The sequence below is a fragment of the Theropithecus gelada genome, chromosome 14 (genome assembly GCF_003255815.1).
Source record: "Theropithecus gelada isolate Dixy chromosome 14, Tgel_1.0, whole genome shotgun sequence".
NCBI classification, from domain to species: domain Eukaryota; kingdom Metazoa; phylum Chordata; class Mammalia; order Primates; family Cercopithecidae; genus Theropithecus; species Theropithecus gelada.
In genome coordinates this window covers 104,752,460-104,766,707 of record NC_037682.1, presented here as the reverse complement: position 1 = coordinate 104,766,707, position 14,248 = coordinate 104,752,460, and the positions used below count along the sequence as shown (strand labels likewise).

At 39.3% G+C, this 14,248-nt stretch overlaps 1 protein-coding gene across 7 annotated transcripts in view; it reads right to left on the bottom strand.

The window, feature by feature from the left end:
- Positions 1 to 14,248, bottom strand: part of NCAM1 (neural cell adhesion molecule 1) — a 313,081-nt gene that overhangs the window by 159,474 nt on the left and 139,359 nt on the right. The window lies entirely within an intron of this gene.

Below are 14,248 nucleotides of genomic sequence, written 5' to 3'. Positions count from 1 at the left end.
GGCTGTTTGGGGCCTGGCACAAGTGGCTATGATGACTTCATTCCAAACTGGGCTGAGATTCCAGCTAAGGACAAATAATTCTCCAGAAAACCACCATCAAATCACACAAGGCAATACGAGTTTAATATTCAAGGTCTCCACCTTCCTCTCCAGGCAAACTTAAACCTAAAGAGGGAAACAGCTTGAAGGACTGGGCATCAGAATACGTGGCTAGTTTAAAAGTAGATTGTTAGCCCTTTCCAAGTCCCTCAGCATGTCAACTGGAAGAGAAGGCTCTGCAGAGGACAGCAATGTGAAGTGAAATCCTAAAGAACCAATCCTCCTCCTGGATCTCCATCCACTGATCGTGTCAAACGCAAGGTTGATTTTATAAGTGCCACATCATGTAAAAGGGAAGATAATCCAAGAGAATGTCTATCTAAGATACATCATGATTTTTTTTTTTTTTTTTTCAAAAAAGAACCTGTCTCAAACTAGAGGCAAGACTTGAGTTTCATTTAGCTAATGAAGCTTTGGAAAGTAAATATCCTTCCAGGGATGCTGAAACAAGCAATGACAACAAAAGACACTCTCCATTTGCCTAGTGGTTCCACCCTATCAGGCTCTAGATGGAACCCACCAGTCCACAGATAGCCGATTTAGGACATTCCTGAGAGCCTACTGATGGGAGAGAACTGCTGAACAGTCACAAATCAGAACACTCCAAGGAGTGAATGGGATAATACTGCAGGTTTATTTTAAGGTGAGGATTATAGCAAACAGGAAATTATATATAATTCCAGAGAGAAACAAAGTCAACAAATTCAAATGAACAATGGCAAGTTCCTATAGGGCAGGACATTGCTTATTTCTTTGCATTGCCCAGTGCATCTGGCCCAGTCTATGGCACTAGGGACTTACTGATTATCTAATTTGCAAAAAAACCTCACAACCACCCCCAAAGTAACTTAGGGGTTTATTTAAAAAGAAAGCAGAGGTTTAGACCCTTTCTACTAGGTCAGAGGATAACAATTTTAGATACGGAAAAGACATGAAACACTGTAGCTAATTGGACTCATGGAGACTTTATTTAATTTTTTTGAGACGGAGTCTCGGTCTGTCGCCCAGGCTGGAATGCAGTGTGGTGCGATCTTGGCTCACTGCAACCTCTGTCTCCTGGGTTCAAGCGATTCTTCTGCCTCAGTCTCCTGAGTAGCTGGGATTACAGGTGCACACCACCATGCCTGTCTGATTTTTGTATTTTTAGTAAAGACGGGGTTTCACCATGTTGGCCAGGCTGGTCTGGAACTCCTGACCTCAAATGATCCACTTGCCTTGGCCTCCCAAAGTGCTGGGATTACAGGTGTGAGCCACCACACCTGGCTGGACTCATGGAGACTTTAAAAGGCTTTCCAAAAGTTGGGGGATTCCACTTCTCCAGGCAGAAAGACCTTCATAAAACTAATATGTATTTTTAAAAAATCCACATAGAAGAGGCAGGGAATGTGTTAACGGGGTGGGGGGTGGGGGGCGGACAGAGAAGGCTGGTCACGCTCAGCAAGACCCATGAAGATACTCTCATAATGTTTGCTGTGGAGAGATCTTTCTCTACATAATGGTAAACAATGAGCCCTGTCCAGTTTTTTCTTATTTTTCATTATAGGAAACCTTAAGTATCACAATTCTTCAAGCGTGCAAGGGGAATGGGAAACAGGGTGGCACAGTGACTTCACGGCAATGGTAAATCAAGTGTTCTGTCTGGCAGGAAAACTGTCATTAGCCTGGGAAGTCAACTAGCTGATGTCATTTCTGAAACAGAGGTAATATGTCTATTTAAATTTGTGAGGAAAACAATCGATTTTATTTTCTGCCATCTACTTTTAGAGGTCAGAAGGAAAATATTTATTGTACCTTTTAAAGGGAATAACATTCATTAGACTCCCCGAAGAGTAAGTTTCAAGTGGTAAATATTTCCACTGGCAGAACCTAAGAAAGGGAAGTTTGTTTTTAAAAGTGAGATTACAAAAGACTAACATCAGGTAAAATGAGCTTCTTGTGACTGCTCACTCACACAGGTTGGTCCTGCCTTAGCCCTACCTCTAATTCAAGGTCAAAGAAAATGTACTGAAAAGGAGTCTTCAGCTACCTAATCACTAGCAGTCTAACAACAGACAGAATGTCCACAAAGCCATTACCTTAGGCAACCGACCAGCTTCATTACTTTCCAGCTAAAGCAATGATGTTCTGGGAGAAAGATTTTCTCTTTCACATAGTACACATGCGCTAGTAAAGCTTAAAAACAAGATCTGCTATAAGAAAATCCAGACAACAGCTAATTTGAATAATGAATACGTTTATTCAAATAATCATGCTCATTTTTAATGATAGAGATGAATGATTACTGATCAGAAATGATGCTTTCGATACATTTTTGAGTGAAAAAATAGGTTATAAGACAGAGTCTCTCTTTTAAATATATACATATTTGATATATATTTGTAATGGATATTCATAGAAAAATGTGTGGAAGGATACACAACAAGGTGTTAACATTGGCTTATATTTTCAGTCATGTTTACTGAGGAATAATTTACATACAGTAAAATTCCCTATATTGTATACAATCCTGAGTTTCAGCACATGTATACAGTCATACAACCACACAACAATCAAGATAGAGAATGTGTCCATTACTCTAAAACAGTTCCTGTGTGTCCTCCTGTGGTCTAGACCTCCCACTCCAGGCCCTGATGCTACTGATCTGTTTTCTTTCTTTGTAGTATTGCTTAGTCTCAAAAATCATCCATGTATCAGACGGTAAATATCCTTTGATTAGCACTTTTTTTTTCTAGAATAGGGATTATAGATCATGATGATTTCTTTATTTTTGGTATCTGGCTTATCTATATTTTCTAATTTTTTATTACAAACATAATTACTTCTGCAATTTAGAAAAACAAAGGTAAAAATTTAATTAATTGTGACAGGCCATTATGGAAGTAGATAAAGCCATGAAAGCACAGATGAAAACAAACGCTGTGTGTATGATCTTTAAATTGTGGAATATTACTTCACCCAAACCTTGAGAGGCAATGCGCCATCAGCTACAGCAAGGCAAACTTCCCAGCTGTGCTGTTAGTTGTGTGACATTGGGCAGGTTATTTATCATCTTTTAGATTCGATGTCCTCATGTTTAAACTACAGGTTAAAATAGTGCCCATCGTGCAAAGTCATTATAATGATTAGATGAGGCTGTGCATTAGGTCACTGGTACCTGGTAAAATTTAGCACTAGAATTATGTGTGTTATTTATTTGGCTTTTCTTAGTACTATCATTACTGAGACTTTGGGAGGTATCCCGATAGGAAAGGACCTATCCCAATGGGAAAGGACTCTCTGCCTCTATAGGCAAAGGGAAGTGGTGTCGGGGCATGGAGCCAGGCCACAGGCTTACTTTTAAATCTCAAAACTAAATTCAAGACATTCCATTTCAGAAAATTTAAAACTTCTGCTTTTTCACAATAAAGTTCTTAGTGCTTTGTTATGATTTCTCAGTGAAATCATTACCTTGGGAATAGTAATAGTAAACACCAGTCACCATTACAACTTTAATCAATGTTTTCTTACTATTTAGAACCCAGTGATCCTTTAGTGAAAATATACATTTGTCTAACTCTCCTCTCCCTCTGTATGAATGACCCAAACCCTATAACATTTATTCATACCACAATATGGCATGAATTTAGGGGAGATGAGGATAGTCAATTATAAAGCTAGCCAAATTTAAACCAGAGCATAACATTTAAGATCAGTGCATAAGAGGCCAAACAATCATAGATGTTCATCTCTGCAAGGTTTTCAGTTGTCAGAGACTCTGGGGTGAAATGAGTTGATGAAAAAACAAATATGATCCACCTTTATCTTCCCAAGGCTGTAATACATGCCAGGAAGTGAGAAAGTCTATCTGTCTCTGCTGGGAAGCTCCCAAATGTTTAGATTAAAATAGAACATCTCATTTAATTCTCATCCTTGAGACAAGTTCATAATTCACTGAACTGATCCAGGATTTTTATAATAAATGGCAATTGAATTAAAAATATGCCTGCCATCTTTGGCCAAATATATACGTATATTAAAAACAGGACTATTGGCTTCATGCACTTTTGCCAAAAAACAAATTATAACCACATATGAATTACAGTTAATTCATTTATATATACACATTCACATGTGTATGTCTCTATGCATATGTATTTTGCATGTATATATGTATGTATACATGTACGTATGTAAAATGTTCACGGATCATACATTATTGAGAAAACTCAGGGGCCAAGGAATGACCTCCCAAACATCAGGCCTACACTATCTGATGTCTCCGGAACAGCATGAGATGGTCCCTTTGACTAAAAAACTCATTATCTCCACATTCAAGATCCACATTCAAGATGACACCTCACCATTCAAGATGCAGCTCCAAAGTCACTTTTCCATCAAGTTCTTCCAAGTTTCCCTGCGCTAGAAACAGTAATTTTCTCTTTTCTACCTTGAATTCATGATTTATGTACATCTCTGAACAACAAAACAAAAAGTTCCTTGAAAGCAGAGCCCAGGGACAATTCTTATGTGCAATCTCCCTGTCCTCAGTGCCTAGCTTAGATAGCACTCTGTCCAAAATTGGGGATTAATATACATTTTCAGAATGAAATAAACCAGTATTTCATTCCATTTTAATACAATCATCAATTTTTGTTCTCATCAGATAGCACTAGCGGCACAGACCAGAATAGATGACTCAGGAATACGTCTCTGGCAATATTCTAATCTCCAATTCCTGACAATTCCTTGCTCCTCTTTTTTTTTTTTTTTGAGACAGAGTCTTGCTCTGTTGCCCAGGCAGGAGTGCAGTGGCACTATCTTGGCTCACTGCAACCTCCACCTCCCGAGTTTAAGCGATTCTCCTGCCTCAGGCTCCTGAGTGGATGGGACTACAGGCGCATGCCACCACGCCTGGCTAATTTTTATATTTTTAGTAGAGACGGGGTTTCGCCATGTTGGCCAGGCTGGTCTTGAACTCCTGACCTCAGGTGATCCACCCACCTTGGCCTCCCAAAGTGCTGGGATTACAGGCATAAGCCATCGTGCCCGGCCTCCTCAACCCTCTTAAAACCTTGTTAAAATACTTCAAGGGACTGGGCCTGGTGACTCAAGCCTGTAATTCCAGCACTTTGGGAGGCCGAGGCGGGCAGATCACTTGAGGTCAGGAGTTCGAAACCAGGCTGGCCAACATGGTGAAACCCCACCTCTACTACAAATATCAGCTACTTGGGGGGCTGAGGCAGGAGAATTGCTTGAACCTGGGAGGCGGAGATGGCAGTAAGCCGAGATTGCACCACTGCACTCTAGACTGGGCGACAGGGCGGGACTCTGTCTCAAAAACAAACAAACAAAACAAAAACAAAAATAAAAACACACTTCAAGGGATGTATCAGATAGTTCATAGCATCTCTGGACCCAACCCCAGTAAAAAAAATAAAAAGAATTGAGTATCAAGTTAAAGAAGAAACTTATTTCAGAGAGTACAAAGTGCTTAGATTGGGATTTATGAGCGTATGAAGAAATGATATGTCTGCCATATGCTTTCAGGTTAACAAAGAACTTTTTGTCCAGACACTAATACTATAGTCTTCTCAGGAATCACAGCTAACTTACACGTTTTAATCAATGAAACAATCTACAGAAGAGATCAGTCAAGAAAGAAAATGCAAATCAAGTATGGAGAGATACCTTCCTCTATAAATCTGGGAAAGCCATTACCCGAAAGTCAGAGAGCTTTGAACAATAATCATTCTAATTTGGCATCTCTTGTCTTTTTCAAAGTTTCAAAAATTTAAAACTTAGGAGAACAAAGATACAGCATGCTCCAGCGCCCTGCTCAGAGATAACTAACATTCACTGACTTCCTGATGTGTGGCTTTGCATACCTTTGCTTACCTCGCCCTCACACAAGGTAAATTAAGCTCATTTTGCAGATGAAAATATTAACGCTTATATTATTAAAAATTATGCATACACTAGGGTCCATAAAAAAAATTCTCAAACCAGAGCCAAATTCCTATAAGTTAATCTTTAAAGTCCAATATTAAAATGTGGGGACTTACGGGCACCGTTGGTTTAATTCATCTTGAATTGACTCATGGAATACAACCTGTTTGCTAACTGCCAAGGAGCTTGGGGGAACTTACCTCCAAATGACCATAGAATTTCCAGGAAATTCTAACTTGACCTAGGAGTTAACAATAATCATCTCTGACTCTGACTCTGACAAAAAGATAATGCAGTTTGATAACACAGAAGTTGCAGGTTGCTTGTGGACTTCTGCTGGGTTATGTCCTAGAATTACTGCAGAGGACTCTCCTCCCTTAATTTATGCCTTTTGGTCAACACTAGGGGTGATATGGTTTGGCTGTGTCCCCACCCAAATCTCATCTTAAATTGTAGCTCCCATAATTCCCACACGTTGTGGGAGGGACCCAGTGGGAGAGAATTGAACCGTGGGGGCCGTTTCCTCCATACTGTTCTTGTGGTAATGAAAAAGTCTCAAGAGATCTGATGGTTTTATAAAGGGAAACCCCTTTCGCTTGGTTCTCATTTTCTCTCCTGCCTGTCAGCACATAAGGCACGCCTTTCCCCTTCCACCATGATTGTGAGGCCTCCCCAGCCACTTGGAACTGTGAGTCCGTTAAATCTCTTTTTCTTTATAAATTACCCAGTCTCAGGTATGTCTTTATTAGCAGTGTGAAAACGGACTAATACGAGGGGTACAACATTTCCAATAGTAGTCTTTTCTTTCTTCATGGTAAATCTCAAAAGCATTTATGGAATACTTACTCAAAAAGCCTGGAGCTTTGCACATATCATTTCATTTAACTCTCATCACCTAATAAAATTAGTATTTCAACCCCTTGAGAACCTTCAGAGACTATACAGAGATGTTAAGTGTCTTGCCTACAAGCACACAGCTAGGAAGAGGTAGAGCAGGAACAAGAACCCCAGTATTTCTAACTTTAGAACCCAAACTTTCTCAACTACACCATATAACCACACTCCCCCAAGCATTTCTGTCTTCTACTGGTCTGAGCTTAAACGGTTGAAGCCATCCAGTCTCTTTTCAAGATGCAATCATATTCTTAATCCTCATCTTCGTCATTAAATATTCACTAAACGGAATTGAAAGTTGCAAATACTGTAACAGAAATCATTGTGTGAAACAAATAGGTAAAATCCCGATTCCAATTCCATTACTTAGAAAATCAAGGAGGAGAGACCACAAGCAACTGTTGACTGTGTGTCTTAGTCCACACCACATAACTGCCTCTGTTCCGACTGCCATTTTTACATTTCTCTTTGGGCTTTTTTAGAAACAGATGGGCTACTGACTGGGTATTATCAGTTCCAACCTATGCAGCTGGAGCATCCCAGAATTGCAGAAATAGCAATCTTCTGAATAATTTCTCCTGCCACAAACAACTGCTGCTGCTCCTATAATTACGCCGTTAGTGGGCCTAGAGAGCATTCTTCCCATTCCAAGAGCCACGGTTCAGTTCATCTTAAACCACAATGTCCTTTTGTGTTTTGGCTGAAGAAATCTTATGGGCCACCTGATCTTTGTTATGTCTTAGTGGAGGCAGATATACCAGATGATACTATTTGGTATATAACGGACTTTTTATCTTCAGTTGTCACAATAAAGGAAAATCAAGATGAGAGACAACTCAACTGTTTTTTACTTTCTTCTTTAGCAAACACAAGAGCCTCCCTATGTAGGATGTCACACGAAACTGCCCATTTTATGTCATCAACTGTTAGCCTCCCCAGAAAGGCAAATTTATACAAACCACAAACTGTGCTGGCCACATTTTGAACCATAATGCCATGAACTCAGAAGTTTACTGAGTTAAGATGTTTGTTGTTATAGAAAAAAAGAATTCAGATCTCTAACCAAATATTTTCTTTCACATTTGAGTACTTTGCAACCACAAAATACTCATCACATAAATGAGACCTGGTAATATTTAGAAATTACTGAAATCACAATATACTGAATAATAAACTTAATATTTCATCCATAAGATAGGACTTAGTTTTTTCAGATAATATTTGTTTGGTAATTGACTACTAAATCAATAAGTCAAATAAAACGTAAATAAATAAATTATTTTAAAATATATGTTACAAATTGTGTAACTAGTTATACAAAACACTAATTAGCTTTTGGTGATGACAAAACGATATGAACATAATTTTTCTATTTTTCAAACTCATCATTTTATAACAGCTTTACTGAAATAGAATACACATCTCAAATAATTCAGCCTTTTAAAGATTAGTGGCTTTTAATATATTCACAGAGTTGGGCAACCAGCACCACTAATTTTAGAACATTTTCATCATCCCATAACACACCTCTTAGCAGCCACTCCCTATTCTCCCTGCCTAGCTTCTGGCAACAATTAATATATGACTTCTTGTCTGTGGAGTAGCCTATTATGGACATCTAATATAAATGGAATCATACACTATATGGTCATTTTTATCTGGCTTCTTTCACTTAGCATAATGTTTTCAACATTTATCCATGTAGCAAGATATCTGTACTTCATTCCTTTTTATGGCTGAATAATAATTCAACATATGAATACATATCTTTGATTTGTCCATTCATTAGTTGATGAACATTTGTTTGATTTCCATTTCTCAGCTACTGTGAGTAACGCTGTTATGAAATTTGTGCACACGTTTTTGCGTGGCTGTATGTCAAGCATCTCATTTTTTATGAAAATCACAATCTTCGACAAAGAAAGAAATATGTTATGTTATGCCAATGAAAGGAAAGTCTTAATGGTAAGAATTGTGAGAGAGCAGGATACAGAAATGAACAAGCCAGCTATGGGAGTGCAAGGTGAGGTCCATACCCTTCCTGGGCCAGTCTTGCTGCACAGCAGCATAATTCTCTGGGCTTCCTCCATCTGCTATTGGGACCCCACAGGCCTGCCAACCTCAACTGCACATAGCCAAGGATGAGCAAAGCTTGTACATCCCACCCACAAGCCTCCAAAATCCAGCACCGTTTCCTCCAATATGAAGTGGAAGGAGATGTTTGAGCCAAACTCTGACAAGTTTCTCAAATGACATCAAAATGTATTCTCACTAATGCCTGAAGCAGATCAATAGGCAAATCAGGCTTTTATTAATGTTCCCTTTGACTGTGACACCACCTTATCCAAATGAAAAGAGAGGATTCAAATAAACAGAGAAGTTAATAAAAGAGTAACAGCCTATTCGATTAAAATATTCCTAGGAAAGGACATACACAGTTAAAATTTACTTTGTTTTTATGTTGATTAAATATCAAAGGCATTTTCAAAGTGTCTGAAGTACTAGCCAAAGAGGTTATACATTAACTTCTTCACCCTCAAGTAAAATAATATTACAGGACTCAAGTGCATAAGACCCAATTTATTCCAAAGAGAGAGGTTCAAAAGATCAGTAATTATAAGGCTATGTAGGACAAAAAAATGTTTTGCATCCTCCAAATTACCAGAGGTGGTTTGCTAACTAGTGCCTGAGGACAATGAGCGATTACCCCCAATTCAGCTTTGTTCTCATTAGAAAGGACTTCAAGCTGAAAGGCAGCCAGAGCCCAATAATACTGCAGTCAGTCCCGGTTGGCTTTTCACAATTGGATCTGCATGTTTTTTTAAGGAATACAAAAACAATAACAAACAGATAAGTCTCAAATGCATTATACTCATTCACACATACATCATCGTGATCTTTTTCACGAACTAAATTATTGCATTTAAATTTCTTGTAATAGAAAAAAATAGCCACAGAAGCAGCCTCAGATGCTATATGTCTAAACTCTTCACCCTTGTAGTAAGGCAGTATAAATCACTGTTACTGTTCTCCCTACTCTTGTAAACAAAAAAAGCTTTGCCTGTTCCCTTCCCCTGCGCTGCCACTGTCACCCCGCCCACCCCCCCACCCCACCTCCTCCTCCCCTGCTCTCCAACAGGAGAAACAGAACAAAACGAAAACCTAGTCAGGGCCTCCATGCAAAGCCACAAAACCCAAATCCTGGAGGCAGTACTGGGTTGAGTTTAGAAAGCTGAAAAGAGAAGAGATCAGAAGGGTCCTCGGACCTCACAGCAGAAAGGACGCATCCAACCCAGGGTTCCGCAGCCGAATCTGCCCACTGCCTGTTTTTGTAAGGCCCTGTGGCTACAAGAAAATTCAATTATTGGAAAAATTATTTAAATTATTGGAAGAAAGACAAAAGAAGAACAATAGTTTATGATTTATGAAAATCACATAAAAATCTAATTTCAGTGCCTCTAAATGAAAGTTTATTGGAACACATCCCTGCCCCTTCATTTGCATATTGCCTGTGGTTACTTCAGGGCTTTAAAGACACAGTTGAGTAGCTGTGGCAGAGACCATATGGCTTGCAAAGACAAAACAAATTGTTATTAAGCCCTTCACAGATGAACTTTGGGGACCCCTTGTCTAGCCCATCCTAAGTGTACATTTCATCCTAAATCTCTAAAATGGATTTCAAAGAAAGACAGCCAGTGATAACCCACCCATTATCACTGGGGAGGTGGTGTGGAGTTCTGCACTTGTAGAGGCAGGTAACATAGATGGGTTTCCTGTTCACAGAAACACAAAAAGTATCACACATACAGAGTTGACTGTGTTGAGAGTTTTGGCCAACAAATAACTTGTCCCCTTTTATAAATTTGTTTCAAGCCACACAGCTTATCAGTGAACACAAGAACACATTAGCTGCCCACAAATTAGCATTTAGTACAAGTATCTACAAAAAGGACAAGGAATCCATTTACATTTCAAATCGTCTTCACTCCATTTAGCTTGAAACTTTTTTCAAGTCACCAACACATCCAGAAACACTGGATAACTACTTCTTATCAATTTGGACTCCATTTTAATCCATCCTTTAATAATGTTGCCTGTGTGAGGGTGGAGGAATGATTCAACTAGGGAAACAGAATAAATAATGAATAGGAGCCAGAGGCTCCCGAGCTCACTGACAACAGCCAAGTGCCATGATGTCAAAGTTTCATTGATTGCATGTGTTTATCAACCATTCCCTATATACTCATGTTTCCTTAACACTATCCTGTACTTAACCAGAGAATGCCATGCTCTGTGCCTTCTGCCTAATCACAAAATAACATGCAGAAACATGTCTGTACCCAAATTTCATAATCTAAATGTCACCCAGTTTATTTTGTGTCTAATAATCAAGCAAGTGCGTTTTTGTTCTTAGGAGGGAACAAAGGAAATAACTCAGATTCTAACGGTTTCTAAAGTCTGGAACGAGAATTAAAAGATTTACAAGCTCACCTTGCCTTAAAGATTTTTCTCTGAAAAATTCTAGCTATTCCTTTCACCTTCCCCATGAAACTGCTAATCTATGGTCAGCTTTCCAGGGCTCCTTTCAGTGCAATAGTAGAATAATGGTCTACATTGTAATCAAAATTTGCTCATGTTTAAACTCTTCAGTTCCTTTTTAAGTTTTTTAATCATTCAAAGTAAGTAAGTAAATATGAAATACCAAGTGGCAAACAGGTATAGATGGCTGGGGGATCTATGAGAAGTCCAGCTGGCATATCACTATGCCCAAGAGCCAGTAATCCCAGTGGTGGCTTCCAATCTGACAATGGCTGGGATAAATGTCACCTCCATAGCCTCCATGCCAGCTAAAAAAGGAATTGCAAGACTGGTGCTTAGGCCAGAAAAAATACTGATTAAAGACACTCAACTCTCACCTCACTATCTGCAGCAAATTTGATTTCAAGTTTCCTATGGAGTGAAATGGTCAACTGCCTTTGCAGCTGTCATAGTTCAACCATGCTTCTAGTACACGTGCATAGTGTATGAGAGCGTTTGTGCACAGGTTTGCCTTCCTGCGGATTATAACCTCCATTTTGCTCTGTAGGACAATCCTTATCATATTTACAATTTATATTTCATTTAAAAATCCTCCTGAAAACTTAAATATGGATGAAATAATAATCCTAAAGAACTTTTTCACATGGCTAAAAAAGTAATGATTATTCTTGACATTATACAAGGGTAGAGTTTATTACAATCTTCTGAACAAACAATGAGTTTGCAGAATGAGTAAACAACCACAATGTCTTTCTTTTTTTTTTTTTTTTTTTTTTTTTACCAGGTATTAACCCATACTTAGGGGAAAATAAAAACAAACATAACAGTATTCTTAATCAATTTGTAGAAAAAGCTAATAGAACATCATGTAAATAGGCTAATGTATGCAAACAAAGAAGAAATACCATATTTGAAAATCAACTTACTTATGTCATAAAATAATACAAATAATTGCAGAAGCACATCTTGGGAAACAGCAAGGCCAAATTTGTTAAGCTATATAACTCTCTGGGCCTCAGTTTCCCAATGGGGAAGATGATTGCAAGGCCTGATTGTTCGGATTAAATGAGTTACTAAAGGGCCTAGCACGGTGTAAGCACTGCAGGTGTTAACTATTCTTACTTAATAAAATTATTCCTAAAGTTTTGATCACATTTTCTTAAGAATCTTACTTCTTTGATACATAAAGAGATAGTAGAAAATAAATGGTTCATTCAATGAGCATAAATCCAGTCAAAGAGGAGAAATCAGATAATCAGAAAGCAAATGGGGGAAAAACAGGAGAAAGTGTGACACCAGGATTTATAATTAAGGAGCAATACACAATACACAATGCAACCATAATTTAGAACAGATCATAGAGAAGCAAAGTTAAATATGGAAAGAAATAGAGTATGAAAGTAACAAAGGAAAATAACCATGCTATTAAAAACAAGGTCACACGCTCAGCGGTGCTAACAACTAACAGGGGAATTGAAGCCGTGACAGAAGAATTTGTGGCCTCTTTCACATTTCATTTTAAAGGTTTTAAAAATTATTAAAATTTCCTGGCACTGCCACAATAGTGGAGGCCATAGGAACTCTAGGTGGTCACCAAAGAATACACTGAAAGTAAGTGAGTACACCAAGGCAGAGTGACAGCAATCACAATGAGGGATTTCCAGGTCAAAGGCAAACCAGGGAAGCTTCCTTAACTCTCCCAAGAAAGGGTGGTGAGTGCTACTCCTCCAGGCATAATATAAGCTGGATTCTCCTAATTTGAATACTACCAGGCTCCTTCTGGGGACAAGGAGAACTGAGTAGAACAGGAGGAAGTCCTTCTTTTGACACTTTCTCCTTTGCAATCTCAGAGCTGTGTAAAGGACCAGAATGGGTCATTTAGAAACATTCTACAGAAGCCATCACAGAGTGGCCACAGTGATACTGACAGGAGGCAGGGAAACATTGGGTAGAAGAGGGCAGTTCCTTCACAAAAGCTCCACCCACAAGCCTGGGACCATGGCCATAAATGAGAACTTCACATCCCTGTTTTCCCGCCTGAATGTTGCTTTTTCCAAAACCACCCAGGCCTGCCATGCACCGCCCCCCCCATCTTGTACCCATAAAAACCCCAGACTCCACTGGCAGAGGAACAGAGTGGTGTGGCAGAGAAGGAGAGAAGAGAGAAGCAGCTGAATGTTGAAGAGGCAGCTGAACAGGAGTTCAGCTGTCCCAAACTCCAGGGGAAGATTATCCTCCCACTCCATCCCCTTTCCAGCTCCCCATCCCACTGAGAGCCACCTCCGTCACTCAATAAAACCTCTGCATTCACGATCCTTCAAGTTCATGTGACCTGATTCTTCCTGGATGTCAGACAAGGACCTAGGTACCAAGAGAGCAGGGCGTAAAAGGCTGTCACCCTGACCCTCTACTGAGCTGGTTAACACTTAGCCATCCACAGACAGCAACTGCTAAAAGAGCATTAATTGTAATAACACAACCCTAGATGCTACAGTGGGGCCAGAGCCCAAAAGCGCTCACTCCGGCCCTGGCATCCACTTGCCTGTGTGCTCCTCCTTCCACAAGGGGTTTGAACCACACCCCTTGTAAGTGAGCCGTACCCCTCTCATAAGTTCTGCGAAGGGGACCAAGGAACTCTTCTGTCTCAATGACAACCCCCAGGATGAGTTAAGAGATGAAAATAACAGGAGAAGGCAGTACTAGTGTCTTCTACCAAGTACAATAGGCAAAATTTAGGGTGCTAGGCTCTGGTTGAAAAGAAGGTGGGATTTTTCCATAACCAGGACTTCAA